Source organism: Mixophyes fleayi, chromosome 4 (genome assembly GCF_038048845.1).
Source record: "Mixophyes fleayi isolate aMixFle1 chromosome 4, aMixFle1.hap1, whole genome shotgun sequence".
Classification (NCBI taxonomy): domain Eukaryota; kingdom Metazoa; phylum Chordata; class Amphibia; order Anura; family Limnodynastidae; genus Mixophyes; species Mixophyes fleayi.
Genome location: NC_134405.1, coordinates 136,229,001 through 136,243,711, shown reverse-complemented (window position 1 = coordinate 136,243,711; position 14,711 = coordinate 136,229,001). Strand labels below are relative to the sequence as shown.

Genomic DNA, 14,711 nt, shown 5'->3' with positions numbered 1-14,711 from the left:
CATTCTAGTGATCGCTGAGACCACAGAGTATTCTTATGACTACTACACAATACAGAGAACATCCTCGTGAACGCCACACGATAGTCATCTCCCACCCCCTCAAGCATTTAATCAACCCCCAGTGTCCAATTTAAGATCCCCCCCAGCCATGTCATCGTCCACCCAACCTGTCATATCATCACCCACCCCTTCAGCCATTTCATCATCCCGCAGCGGCCAATACATCACCACCCTTTATCCATTTTATCACCCCCCAAGCCATCACCTCTCAAGCCATTTTACCACCTCCATCCAAACCCGAAACCCTCTAACATTTCACCAGCACATGTCACTTACCTTCCGCTGCACCAGCAATGTTCATATCCTGTTCCTCTCACTTCGACTCCAGATTGCAGCACTGCAGAAATCTTCTTTTGGGACAAGCAGCCTGGCAGTAAATCCAATCGCTATTAGCTGCCTGTCAGTCTGGGTGCTGATGGTTCTTAGTCCATTCTCGTGAGATAATGTTTATCTTGTGAGATCAGACTAAGAACTTTGGCTGCACTGACAGCTAACAGCAACTGGATTTGCTGTCTGTCTGCTATAGTAACTAGAAGGTCCGTGAAAGTACAATTTGTCAACTCAGGTTAAAACCAGGTGGTTCAGAGTATTCTTTCTCAGAAGCTCAGTTATGGGTGCAGCTTTAGTGGAAAAATAAATCATTGGTAATAAGCAACTAGTCCAAGAAATTGTGGAGATGGGTTTTATGGCCTGGGCTATTGCTTTGTAGCCTACACTTAGTCTAATTGTGGTAGCCAATTAACCTACAAGTATGTTTTTGGAGTGTGGGAGAAAACCGGAGCACCCGGTGGAAACCCACGCTAACACGGGGACAACATACAAACTCCACATATATAAGGCCATAGTCGGGAATCGGACTCATGACCCCAGTGATGTGAGGCAGAAGTGCTAACCACTAAGCCACCGTGCTGCCCCATACATTTGGACTCTGTCATTGCATCATTTTGCAGTGAGCCCAGCGGTTATTAAGGAGTCTAAGATGGCCTCTACTTCGGGTAGTTCCCAATCTTAGGAATACATTAACACATCATTAAGATAGACAACTGCATAATGAGCATTGGGCTTCAGAATTCAATTCATGAAGCATTGGAATGTGGCAGTGCTCAATGTAAACCAAAGGGAGAAACATTATATTCAAACAGCAAAAAGGGATTGGCAAATGCTGTTTTTGCCTTCGGTGAAAGGAATACAGAAATCTACCTGTAGTCTATGGTGGCAGTGGCAAAACTCTCAATTAACTAACTGACCCTTGGCATTGAAAACAAAACATGCTATTTAATCATCTGAAGTCTTTATAAAAGCAAATATGCTGAATGATATGGCCACACTCCGACAGTTGAAAATACATTTTTTATTTACTTTCGTCGAGGCTTGTTCAACTAACAGATTAATCCCTATTAGTATCTCTAGCTTCTTCATTATACCTCACACATGATTGTCCAGAATGGACAGGATCCAGCCATTCAGTGCTCAGGACAGTGGTTACGGACAGCTGATTCACTGCAGAGTCATCAGTGACCTTCCAAAATTTACCCAGCAAGCCAGGTGAGGCATCTTGGTTATCTTTTAGTGCTAATAATCAAAGACCAGAATGTTGCACAAAACAGGCACTCCTAATCAAATTCTGTATTAAATCACTAAAAAAGTTTATGAATAATGATTGATTTCTTTCTAACAGATCCCTCTATTTTTATTTTAAAAAAATATATATATATTGGCCTAAGTGATGTTGTGAAAAAAGGTGAATATATTCATGTAAATAGTGATATTAAAAATGAATTGAACTATAGCCCATGAAGTGAGTTACTATTTGTCAATTGATTGGTATATTTTCCAATATCTGGATTCATTCATTCATCCTTGAATCTCAAGAATTATATATGTCACTGCACATAACAGAGTTAAATATAAAAATGTCTAGACTCACTAATAATCTCTTACCAGAGAGAATGTGTTTCTTAATGTTGTGTCCTGGTTGATTATCATCTATCACTTAAAGGACTTTGTTTTAAAGTGTCTGCTGTATGAAAATATGGGCCAAAGTAAAGTCCACAAAAGGACTAGCATAATCCTGATGAGCTAACAGACCAAAGTAAAAGAAAAAAACCCAAAAGAAAATAAAAGTTATTTACAGTGTTAAATAAATACAATTTCCTTGACTTTCACATTATTTGCAGCCCTATATGGACTCCACACAACCAACAGACTGAAAGGTAGGTGGAGCAGAGTGCATCTCATGGGACAGGTGGCAGTCATGTGATGCTTATTTGGCTTGCTTAACCAAACTGCTTCTGTCTGAAACATGACAAACAATATAAATAAACAATTCTGTCTGTTCATATAGGGAAATATACAAAAAATAGAAGAAGATAGCTAGAATGATAAGCAATGCCATTAGTAGCAGTTGAAGGAGGATTCATACAAGCTAATACATAAAGTTCATCTGAAGGTGGAAAATCCCTTTTAAAGAGTAACTTTCATTTTGAGTAATGGGAACTATTTCCTTTTACTATTCTTTACAGCAGTTTATACATCACTCCAAGTTAGCTAGGACAGTTCCAGATATTCAGTTTTTTGTATTTAATGTTAGCAAAGCTTATCTGTGTGCTCCAATGTATTGTTCCTTGCCTGACTTAGCATCTGGTATTAACACATCAATGAAAACAAGATATATTATGTGTGTGTTACACACACATACATATTATATATATATATATATATATATATATATATATATATATATATATATATACACACACACACACACACTATATGGATAAAAGTATTTGGCCACACCTGTTAATTATTGAATTGAGGTGTCTCAATAAGACCACAGTCAACAGTAATTGACATTACTAGAAAGTGGAAGCATTTAGGAACAACAGCAACTCAGCCACGAATCGGAAGACCATGTAAAATCACAGAGTGTGGCCAATGACTGCTAAGGCGCATGGTGCGTAAAAGTCACCAACGCTCTGCTGATTCCATAGCCTGATTCTGATTCCCTTAGATTGTACGCTCCTCTGAGCAGGGCCATCTCTCCTCCTGTTTCCACCACTTCTAACTCTGCTCTCCAGCTACTTAGCCCTCCTCCTCGAGGGTCCTCTACCCCACGTCCACTCTCGCTCCCTCCTCCCCCCTGGGGGTCTCCCTGTCTTCCGCGCCCTCCTTCTTGGGCCCCGTCGTTTGCGGATCCTCCCTCCCCCTTCCCCGCCCTCTCTAGCTGTGCATTGAGCTTACTGAGTTGCTGTGTTTACTGTACTGTGCTGTCTCCCATTGTATTGTAATTTTATTTGTCTCTGTACGGCGCTGCGGATGCCTTATAAATAAATATTAATAATAATAATAATAATAGCTGAAGAGTTCCAAACTTCCACTGGCATTAATGTAAGCACAAAAACTGTGCGGTGGGAGTTTATTGGAATGGGTTTCCATGGCCGAGTAGCTGCATGCAAGCCTCAGTTTACCAAGATCAACGCCAAGTATCGGAAGGAGTGGTGTAAAGCACACCGACACTGGACTGTGGAGCAGAGGAAACGTTTTCTGTGGAGTAACGAATCACGCTTCTCTGTTTGGCACTCAGATGGGCGAGTCTGGGTTTAGTGGATGATGGGAGAACGTTACCTGCACGACTGCATTATGCCAACTGTGAAGTTTGATGGAGGAGGGATAATGGTATGGGGCTGTTTTTCAGGGATTGGACTAAGCTCCTTATCTCCAGTGAAGGGCAATCTTAATACTTTAGCATACAAGCCATTTTGAACAATGCTATGATTCCAACTTTGCGGCAACAGTTTGGTGAAGGTCCTTTTCTATGCCAACATGACTGTGCCCCAGTGCACAAAGCAAGGACTACAAAGACATGGTTTGATGAGTTCAGTGTGGAAGAACTTGACTGGCCCGCACAGAGCCCTGACCTCAACCCCATCGAACACCTTTGGGATGAACTAGAAAGGATATTGCGAGTCAGGCCTTCTCGTCCAGCATCAGTGAACTCATAAAAACTCTTCAGAATGAATGTGCACAAATTCTCACAGAAACACACCAACATCTTGTGGAAAGCTTTCCAAGAGGAGTGGAAGCTGTTATCGCTGCAAAAGGGGGACCAAATCCATATTAACGTATATGTATTTGAATACAATGTCATTACAGTCCCTGTTGGTGTAATGGCCAAGCGTCCAATTACTTTTGTTCATAGATTGTGTGTGTGAGTGTGTGTCTATGTGTAATATATATATATATATTATACATTATACATACACACACACAAATCAGCCACAACATTAAAACCACCTGCCTAATATTGTGTAAGCCTCCCTCGTGCTGCCAAAACAGCTCTGACCCGTCGAGCATGTACTCCACAAGACGTTAACAGCAGATCCTTAAAGTTCTGTGAGGTTGGGCGTCTGTGTCTCGGACTTGTTTTTCCAGCACATCCCACAGATGCTCAATCGGCTTGGGATCTGGGGATTTTGGAGACCAATTCAGCTGAAAGAGGTCACTGCCATCAGGGAATACCATTGCCATGAACTTGGTATAAGGGGGGTTAATTAATAGAGGCAGTAACCGGCGCTTGCGCATTGGAGCAGGCGGCCTGGCTGGAAGCAGTGTGTTTGGGCCCATACAGGAAATAGGCAGACGTTCCAAAGAGAAGAAAGGCGCCTGACAACACCTTTCTATAATGGTTATCAATTGTGCTACAGTAGCTCTTCTATGGGATTGGACCAGCTGGGATATCCTGCGCTCTCCACGCGCATCAATGAACCTTGGGTGCCTATGACCCTGATGCTACTTCACCAGTTGTCCGTCCCTTGACCACTTTTGGTAGGTACTAACCACTGCATACTGGGAACACCCAACAAGACCTGCCTTTTTGAAGATGCTCTGATCCAGTTGTCTAGCCATCATAATGTGGCCCTTGTCAAAGTCACTCAGATCCTTATGTTTGCCCATTTTTCGCTGCTTCCAACACATCAACTTCAAGAACTGACTGTTCACATGATTCCTTATATAACACCTCGACAGATGCCATTGTAACGAGATAATCAATGTTGTTCACTTATCAGTGTTTTAATGTTGTGGCTGATCGGTGTATATTTTATCTGATAAACTTTAAAAAGTTGCGTTTGATAGGGATTTTAAATCCCTATTAAACGCAACTTTTTAATCAATAAATCATGCCACCAAAAAAACAAATAGAGATATGTGCCTAACTAACAGAGGTCTATTCATAAAAGCAAATATTGATTAAGGGGCAGTGCACTTCTACGCTTTCCTCCATATTTGCCCGTCCGTGGGTGTGGCAGGAGTCAATCTGTTCCAGAAATGACGCGCATTAAAACCATGATTTGTGTAAAGGTGTACAACCCTTTTAATACATTTACATGTTGTGATAGAGGTGTTTTATGATTCACAATATCCAAAGGAATAATCATTTATTTTTATATACATACATATATAAGGCAAGACTTTACTGTACCGATTACAAGGCAAGTTAGCCTTTACAAGCCATTGCCGCTTTAAATTTCCCCTGAAAAGTCGCCGATTTCCGGCGACTTGCAGAAATCGGAGCTTCATACATTTACCCCCCAGGAGTTCTTAGAGTAAGTTTTAGTACCCATTGGTTTCCTATTTGCACTGGTTTCCACAGGACGGTACGGTCACCTTTTGTCCTGTGAAACTGAAGTGAGATTGTGGTGTGACAAGCATATCATTATGTAACAAAAGTTCAATCTACTTCTTTCGCTTGCTCGGTCAGAGGACATCTGATTATTTTGTTATGCTAGTAAATAGGAGTGCTATACAGACAGTTTGGAATTACTTTATTGTTAGTATGCTCAAGAAACCTGTGTATTACCTGGATACAAACACATCCACACATAGACTGCCACTCAGGCCTCCTGTTTGAAACTTTTTATTTGAAATATTCTGAAGCAAATATACATACAATCCTCAGAGTATTAAACAAATTGGAGAGGATATTCTCTTAACAGAAAATCCATGAGGACAGTCTACGCTGTACATTACTATAATCTGCATTGTTCTAAAAAAGGGTAGAAATATTCAGATCTGTCTGGATCAAAACACAGGAACACAAGTGTAAATTTCCTTTTCTTTAAAAGGAGACATGATAAATTGCAGTTATTTCTCTTTACTTGCTCTAAATAATGGTCATATAATTTAATTAAGAAAACAATACAGGAAAACTTGGCCCAGCATACAAATTGGATCATATTGCAAGTTATAAATGTTCTAATGTTATGTGAAAAGGTGCAGTGCCACTTAGCAGCTTATGTCTTCATGATAGAAAGCCAGATCTAGTTTGAAAACGGTCACAAATTATGTGTTGAATATATTTTACAGAGCCATAACGGAGGATATATATTTTACATTGTAAATGTAATTGAGTGCAAGCGATTATTTTCTCTGTTTCCATTCTATTCCCTGCAGTGTCTTTCAGTAGCATTAAGCTGGCCACGGAAGCAGATATATAAAACAATTGGGCAGATATTGCAGCATGAATTAGTCTGATCAATAATCCCATCTAAACCAATTGCATTACCATGGGGATTGTTTGAAAGTAAGGCCGGTAGGTGACGGTCATCAGCCTGTGAGAACATCATACAACCATATTAATAGAGCGCCTAAGGAAAACGGGAAGTGCCATGGTCCCTGGGTCAAGTGGCCACACTATAGGTTACTATAGTGATTAACAGCTTTATATCAATAAAATGTAGTTTTAACATGTTTCTGAAACATTTACACATATAAAAACATGTATCTTTTTAATGCTGTATCATATAAAACAGTTTGTATCTTTGTTTTAGGAGGCTGTTAAGGCATAGTTATTACTTACGCACGATGGAGTCAGCCAATTTGTCTTGCACTGCCATAAAAGCCAGAATAGTATCTATTATGAATCAAAAATGATCAATTACATTTAAATGTACACAGGTAACCTGGTATAAGCTGTATGTGCACTGAGCCATGTTTAAAGTTTTTATATATTTTATACATACACACACTACTTGGCCAAAATTGTGTTGACATCCATGTGTGCTTGTTAAAAATCTCATTCCAAACCCATGGGCATTAATATGAAGTTGGTCCACCCCCTTTGCAGCTGTAACAGCCTTCACTCTTGCAGGAACGCTTTCCACTAGATTTTAGAATATGGTTGTGTACTGATGTTGGGCGATAAGACCTGGCTCTGTGCTGACCAGGCAAATTCTTCCAAACCAAACTTGAGAAATCATTTTGGATTGACCTTGCTTTGTACACAGGGGCATTATCATACTGAATCAAGAAAGGACATTCCCCAAACTCTTTGCACAAAGGTGGAAGCATACAATTCTGCTGTAGCGTTAAAATTTCCATTCGGTGGGAGGAAGGGGCCCAGACCAAACCATGAAAAATATCCCCAGACCATTATTCCTCCACAACACATCACAGTTGGTAATAAACATTTATATAGGAAGCGATCTCCTGGCATCTGCCCAACCCAGATTTTTTCCATCAGACTGCCAGATGATGACGCATTATTTAAAAACTTGTGCGCCAGCGTGTTAAAGTGTGCTTTACACCACTCCAGCCAATGTTTGACATTGCACATGGTGATTCTGCGGCTTTTCGATCATGGAAACCCAATCCATGACGCGCCCGACAAACAGTTCTTGTGCGGACGTTGCTTCCAGAGGCTGTTTAGAACGGTAGTAAGTGGTGCAACCAAGTACAGACAATTTTTATGCATTACGTTCTTCATGGCTTAACAGTTGTAGGTTCTAAAAATTTCCACATCACAATAACAGCATTTACAGTTGACCAGGGCACACAGTCGCTGAAATAACTTGTTGGAAAGGTGGCATCCAATGACGGTGCCATGTTGAAGGTCAATGCACTCTTCCATATGACCCATTCTACTGCTATAATGTTTGGCTATGGCCATTGCATGGCTGCATGTTTGATTTTATGTACCAGTTAGCAATGGGTGTGGCAGACATGGCCAAACACAATAATTGCAAGGAGTGTCCACATACATTTGGCCATGTAGTGTGCCAAAATATATGTTTTGTGGTTTTATATTACAGAGCTTTTCTTCACATGAATTTATGGCAAGATCATATACACTGGCTAAGAGGGCAAAACATTTAAATATATTTGACCAATTTTCATTTTAACGGTTTAAAAACAACACAAAAAAACAGCCACATCCGACAAGATCCTAAAACTATCACAAGTGCAGAGCTTGTTGTACGTTTGTGGAAAGTTACATAAAATCATGGTGTAAATGTCAGATTTTCAGGAACATGTGAGATGGAAAAATGAAAGGTAGTTTATGGAGAGACAAGATATATTATATATACACACATACACACACACACAAACATTGTACATAGAATCATGCACATATGTACAGATGAGACATATACAGAAATTTATATATGGCAAGTGGGACAGCACCTTTAAAAAAACCATGTTGTGAAAGTATATAGATTTATTTATATATGTATACATAGTCAATATGACTACATTTAAATACAATAAAAACAATCTTCAATAAGTCATAACATTGAAAACTGGGAGAGCATAGTTTAGTCTAGAATGTGGGCAGAATACTGTGTTAGTGAAAGCTGCATAAAGCAGACAAGATGGAGTCAGCAGCGAAACATTGCAAACAAATAAAATGGTAAGCAAAACGTTGTATATTTGGGTAGAGGAAACACAGGAGGACTAAAACATCACCTGGTTTCAGATTTTAACATTTAAATGATGCAGGAAGAATAGAAAATACAGATCTTATTAACAGCAGACTCAGGTTGTCAAATGTCACTCACAACCTGCATGTCTTCTATTGCAAAGGTACTCAAGTTCTCTCTACAGTGCCGGACATAAACCAGGTTTTTAGAATGCTCCTACTTAAGCATGACTAAGCCAGCTGTGCTGAAGTACAGAGAATTACCATTTGGCTTGTATGCAGGCACCACCGAGAGCCACTGTTCTATTCACAAGTGGTATATTAAATGCATGAATATAATTAAACTGTTTTACAGATTAAACAAAGACAGATCACTGGCAGTACTAGTAAAAGCCGATAATGCAGACTGAAAAGATATTAAGTGAATAGCCTTGGGTCTGGATGATGAAGGTAATTTGTCCTCATTTTGAAAGTCAAGGCTGACGTTTGAGCTGTGGTTTTTAAAAAAAAACATGTTAAAATGCAAGTAAAAATTGTATATTGGATGCAGTTAAACATATGTAAAAAAATAAAATATGTATAGTCTCACTTGGTACAATGATTTTTAATTTCACCTCCATGTACATTCATTTAAATGTGTTATAAGTGAACTCACTACATATGTAGAATTCTAAACATCAGTGGGTACATAGCCTAATGCTGGCCATGTACCCACTGGATTTTGTCATTTTCTATGTGCTATAGCACAAAAAATTGTTATCCACAATCAAGATGATTAATTCGGAATGAATTTGGTAGAACAGAAAACTAGGTTAACCAATTACCTCATATAAAAGTCTATGGAACTTTTTTTTTTTTAGATAGGCCAGAAGTGGTGAATGTATGTTTGCAAAATCATTTGCACAGGTATATTGCCATTAATCCGAATATATAAACGAATTACAAATCAGGTAATTTGGCACTTGGTCTAGAACAACTGCATTTGTACTTTGGTGACCTGCAGATGAAATTGGCCTTTTGCCATCACAAATCTTATGTAAGTCTGCAGGGGTATGGCTGCATCTGTCATGTGATTAGCAGAAAAAATATTGAGATTCAGAAAAATATTTTTAGATCACAACCCTAGTCTAGAAACAAGCCACAACTATCAACTCAAATACACAGCCAAAGGCTTGCGCTATATAAGTGCTTTTATGATAGCTTTCATTTAAGTCAGCGATACTTGGAAGAAAAGGCTTCAAAACTTTACTAGAGAACAGATAGAGACGGTAGAATGGTATGGGGTTGTTCACTGAAAAGATTTATGCATTATTAACTAGAAAATATCCTAATGTTTACCCAATGTAAAACTGTACAGTACCAAAGGTAGTACAATATGTAAATATGATATAAATGGGTATTAAAAGCTGAAAACAATACAATGAAACACAATTCTGATAAAATAGTTTGAGATTACAGCAGAGATGAATAATTAGCAGCAAGTAGCCAAATCAGACTTTGTGGCTTTCATCTTCTTGGACAATTTTCTTGTAAGACTTTTTTTTTAATTGAATCCAGTCCACAAACATGTCTAACATATATATGGGTCCCATTCCATAAAAACAGCTACTATAGTGGACAAGATCTTGCCCTAAGGCAGATCTATACATAGAATAGATAAAATTAGTGGTTGTCAGCACTGGCTCAAAGTAACAAGTCACCAACATGTTTTGAAAAGAGTTGTTTAGATATGAATTAAATTACAGCAAATAAAATATCACCAGAATAAAATATTGGAATATGTCCACCTAGAATAAATAAAAAAAATTAGCCTCCCTTTCTGTGCCCATGAATTATATAGATTTAAATTTTCGTAAACGAAAGTGTCTTCAGACTCTCTAAAAAATGTAGTGCAGATAAAAGGTTTAAAGTAAACAGAAATGTAGCTACTTTAGGTGGCAATGATTTATTTAAATATATCTGTATTCCAATCCTCACATGTGTGATTGTGTAAGTTGTTCTACACAGCCGTTCACAGGATAAGTACATTGTCATCTTAGGTGGGAACTTGTGCCTGGCAAGCAATTATACTTGCTTAATGGAGACTGGTAACAGTAAATAATTCATAAGACACATTCTCACACAGAGTGCTGTTAAATACTTTGATGTCAATCCCTGATTCAATCTGGAAATGTTTTACACTGGCGAAATTTCCAGAGCTCTACGCCTGTCGCCCATTTCCAGGTGGCCTGCAAGCTTTCTGCAGATAACAATCGGGAGGGACTTTTTACTATATTAGCACACTGTCTTATGAGAAAGGGATGCAAAATATAAGTATTCACATAGGACAGATGTGCAAGAACCCAGGAATACAGCTATCAACACTGCTGATGTAAATTTTACACATCTGAGGAACTTAACTGTTTGCATACAACACAACACATCAATGCTTTTCTTTCTTGACAGACCACATACTTTGCTTAAAATGTCCCTTTCATTGGACTGAAAGTCAATGAATTAGGATTTCCTTTAAATAGAGAAGTGGTTCATTTGGAATGAAAAAAAAACAAAAAAACAACATGTTGGTCCCATTTACATTTGGTATCTACATAATACTCTTCTTGCACACATGAAAAACCTAGAAGCACTGAAATACCACATACACTACCCAGAGAAAGGATGTCTGCTGCAGTTAGGATTGGCTATGACCTGAATATGCATATACAGAGGCAGCAGTATCCATGACATTTCAGACAAGTATTAAGTTGGTACAGGACTGTGTATGTATGGGACTCAATTGTTCTGGTGATGAGATGTTGCCTAGGTGTTTAATGTAATAAAGACCCTTCATTTACTGCATAATAGGGCATGTTTTCTGGTTATCAGCTGCGGCCCGCCACTGATTACAATCTATTAAAGGATAATTCCACCCATAACTAAAAATTCAGCTTTGGATGGAATTTCCAAAGTAGAACCCATTTCCCATAATTATTTACCTACGGCCAGGTATTGCAAGGCTAACCGAAGCTTCAAAACAACATTTTAGTACAACTTTCTCTGCTTTCAGTGCCCTGCAATGTCTCGCTTTAGCAGACCCCATCTCTTTTCAAGCAGACAGAGCGCTGTCCACTGACACTGCCAGCGAGATCCTACATAAGCAAGCTCACCATCAGTAAGACAAGGGACCCAACAGCCTAAACACTAGACAGCATGTACATAATCTTGTGGGTCTGTGTTTTTGCTTATTTTACTGAATTTTCTTTTAGATGTCTTTATCCTTTAAAGAGAGACTGCAGTTTGTGGGCTATTTAATAATTGGCTGCATTGACAAAGAAACATGTGGTTCATGATTTAAAGCAGGGTTATGCTGACATCTATTGTTTCTCATGTACTATAACAAAAACCTTTCAGCCTACAACCATTTTTTTCCAAGTAGAGGGCCTTGGCATGCTGCCAAGAACACTTAACATATTACTGTCACTTTTCCCCCCGCTGTCCGTGGTATATGTTGCGCAAGCTCTACATTTCCAAAGAAATCAGGAGTAGCCCAAACATGAACTGCTTTTTAAAGTGAAAAATTAAGAAGCTGCTGAAAGTTATTTTCTCCCTACAATGCAGGGATTAAAAAACACTGCTTCCAGAGACCACCTTTTACTATACATGTATCTGTAAAATTAACATAAAAAAGGTTTGACTGTTCTTGCTGGGTCAAACAAGACCATTTCAATTTAAAAAAATGCTCAATTTAAATATTATTGCATGGCCATTTAAAGTAAATGTTCAAATATTTTTGAATGAGAATATCCTCTAGGTTAGGGTTCCATTAGAGGCTATGGCTAATAAAATCATGATTGCTCCCCAAACATACATCAATATATAAGCAATAATGTTCTCTGAACAATTTAGGCTCACATGCTTTACTGATGAGAAGTAGAAAAAATAGAAAAATAAACCATAGCTATAACTATGGTAAAATCTTGCAATAAATAAATATAAAACAACCTGCCAAAAAGAAAGGAAAAAAAGAAAAAAAAAGGAAAAGGAATGGTTCCAATCCATTTAAATTTCCTATGTTCTTTCAGTATCTGTAAACAACGTCTTCTGTAGAAGAACCTTCTATAACGTAAATCTACTCTTAATATGATTGCATAGCTAAGACATGTTACCTGCTTATTAACCTGAATATGATAAATATTTAGGGATTGTTTTCTAAATAAAAGACATTCATAGCTTTGCTTTCTGGCGCAAACGCGTTTTAAATTAAATTTTAATATGGTAATTTGGACTCCAGTCAAATGAATGTTAAATGCACCTGAATGGATGAAAAGATGTAGCATTCACCTTACACTGCCATTTGACCCAGATTTTTTTTGTTCTTTTTAAATTCCAAAACTCAGTCTACGGATGGATGGATAAAATATATATATATATATTTTTTTTTTATTACACACACAATTATTCCAGGACTAAAAGACATATAGGAGGGACCATTCCAGGATTAGGAACATCTGCAGATAATAGGCCTGTTTATGGAAGTTCAAGTTATTGCTGTCTGCTACATAAGTTGCTTATTTACACCATATTGGGCAGTTGATGATTAAATTAAATATGCTGAGCAGTTTGAATTAGTAATTTTATTGTTTTATTATTAATAATTTATCTTCCTACAAGAAGATCAGGGCTCTCATGATTTTCTTCTCTTTTGTTGTTTATTTTTTTGCAGAAGGGACAGTGCCTGCTATTTTGAGAGCTGCAGATCTACTGGGCACTGATTATCTTGGTTAACAATATTTATACCCACTAGCATAAACTGAAGAAATATTTGGAGGTGAGGGATTGCCATTTGATTCCCTTAGATAAACTCATATAGGGTGAGAAGTGCATTCAATAATTAAAGTAACAGGACAAACAAGGCAAAATGACAAAAATAAGTGACAACTAAAACCAGAGCAATTGCTCGGGTAAGGCATCATTTGATAATTAAAAAAACAAACAAAAAAAAAAACAAACCTCCTCATAGGCAAATATACATATGGTGCATTATTCACCAAGGCAAGAAAAATGGTGTATGCCATGGCTAGATTAAAAAAAAACAAAAAAAACAATTGGCAGTAAACAATGTCAGCAAGTATCTGCTGGACAAACCTGGATATTTAGCACTACTGTCATTCAAGCAAGGTCAACTTTTCAGAGAAAGGCCTTAAAGGGGTAGTCCACTTTTGGAAAATCTGTTTGTGAATAGCCCTGGGAGGGAAATCCCTTGCCTCCTATTTTGGGGGATGGTGGTGGGCGGGTCAGAAGAGTGTTTCCAAAAGTGGATAACCCCTTTAAGTAGCCAATTACTCTGCGACTGGAATCCCATTATCAGTTACCTCAACATCCCCAACATACATTGTAGGATTTCCTAATAAAACATGGGTCCCATGATAATACACTATCAATAGAGAGCCTCATATTTAGTCATAAATGAATGTGTGTGTAAATGCTCTTGGCATACATACTGGTGATTTTAGTTATAGTTGGCTCCTTAACAATTATTTGGAACATGCTCCTACGTGTAAGAAGAGCTGTTGTATACATACAAGTGCTTTGGGTAGTGCCATCTAACATTCTCTTAATGACCTGAAGTAGTCAATCCTTTGTTGTCTGTTACCTTCCATGCTCACAAGATCACTACTGTACTCTATGGATGACTATAATTAAACACTTTTCTGAAATGTACAGAACCATGTACAAATACACTGCATCATTTATGTGGAAAAATCTGTCCAAAATGAAAATAAAGTATTTGAAAACACCTGTTTTTTTTCCTCTTTCATTCCCACAATTTATAGCGCCCCCGAAAAGAGACTCATTCTTAATGGTGTTGAATACTTTGGTATAGGGATACCAAAAAGTAAAAGCTCTGTTATTAAAGAAATGGATAAAAAGCAACTTACATTTCTCACTTTCCCTTTTGTCTTTCTGCTGTCACCCT

At 38.0% G+C, this 14,711-nt stretch overlaps 1 long non-coding RNA gene across 1 annotated transcript; it reads left to right on the top strand.

The window, feature by feature from the left end:
- The first annotated feature begins 860 nt into the window (after nt 1-860).
- Nucleotides 861-13,345, top strand: LOC142152115 (uncharacterized). Its single transcript, XR_012691296.1, has 4 exons — nt 861-1,605; nt 2,238-2,273; nt 9,111-9,205; nt 11,802-13,345. It is a non-coding gene; the product is annotated as an uncharacterized LOC142152115 (long non-coding RNA).
- The last annotated feature ends 1,366 nt before the right edge of the window (nt 13,346-14,711 follow it).